The following is a 1,419-nucleotide window of genomic DNA, read 5'->3' on the forward strand; positions in this document are numbered from 1 at the left end:
ATTTACCAGCCTTTCATCTGTCTGTACAAATGATAATACAAATATTTAATGGCAAGTGTATGACCAATGAGTAAAACTTCCGGTTGTTATATCAGGGTGTGCTTCCCATATATCTCCCCTGTTTGTGTTTTTGAGTCCAACAAGCCCTGGAGAACAGGAGCCAATTTTCCATCAGATTGCTAAAAACAGTAGATATCTTTCTATGTGAGAGAGCTTCCTCAATCAATATTAAATGGATTGTAAGTGTTCTTTCTCATCAAATATTGTCAACATTACAAGCCCACCTTGCCATATGATACTGCTGAGGTCATTTTAATATGAAAAAAAAATCTACCAGTCATTTGATCTCATTTTTCTCCCACTGAATACTCTTGTTGAATGGTAACATTATACAAAGAGCTATGGTTGAAGTTACCTAAATGCTGGAACTACTCAGGACTCTTTCCTCATTTTAAAGTAAGTTAGAAGTATGTCAGGTACCTGCATCTGAACTCCTTGAACATTAAAAAATATACTACTATAGCTCAGCATGTAATATCTTGGATGTGAGAATGATCTAACTGCACACACATCAGTGAAAATCAGGATTGATAGGGTTGATCTATCTGCTTAGAGAATTTGCTTTTCATAGTTTTTAGGACACTTACTATACCTTCCTTGGAATTAGGAGGAATGTTCTTCTATCAAGCGTCTTCATATAAGTGTGCTCCCATTAGCACTGAATAACAACAAATTCAGAAGAGTCACCTGGAGAAAGGAATGTTGAGGATATGGCAGCTCAGGATAAGATCAAGACATTTCATATTGACATGGTATAACTTATTTTTGAAGAGCTGTCTCAGTTGATTGTTGAACTAATAGCACACTGACCATCACATTTTATTATTTGTCCTGCTTTTCAATTACATTGAAGTAGCACCATTCCTTAGGATGTAACTGACAAAAGTACAAGGCAGGGGTACTTTGAGGACCTCACACCTCGTTCCCATCTTGCGTGCTCTCAAGCTCTTAGTGCCTTCATGATGTTGCCATCTATATATCTGCTCTTTTGGGAATAATGTCTACTTTAGAATGTGTCTTTTCTATTCTTTCTCAAAACTAACCCATTCCCTCAGGCTGTGCTTTCAGTTAGCTAGCTGAATAAACAATTACTATTAAAGTGTTGAGGAATTAATGAGTTACCCCTTCCATAAAACTGCTTGCATTTTGACCTGGGTCTCTAGTACTTTTAACTCAGCAAGTTAGTGATTTGGTGCTCTAGGACTATGGGAAGAGCCCGCAAATCTCAACCCAATAAAACTATTTAAAAGATTAACGATGTCTGTTGGATCAGGAGATTTATAAGCTTAAGACTCTCTTGCTTTGAACAGCAAGAAAAAAAAATTCATAGGAACATGTACTATTTTGAAGTTTTCATTG

This window comes from Hipposideros armiger, unplaced genomic scaffold (assembly GCF_001890085.2).
Source record: "Hipposideros armiger isolate ML-2016 unplaced genomic scaffold, ASM189008v1 scaffold_800, whole genome shotgun sequence".
NCBI lineage: Eukaryota > Metazoa > Chordata > Mammalia > Chiroptera > Hipposideridae > Hipposideros > Hipposideros armiger.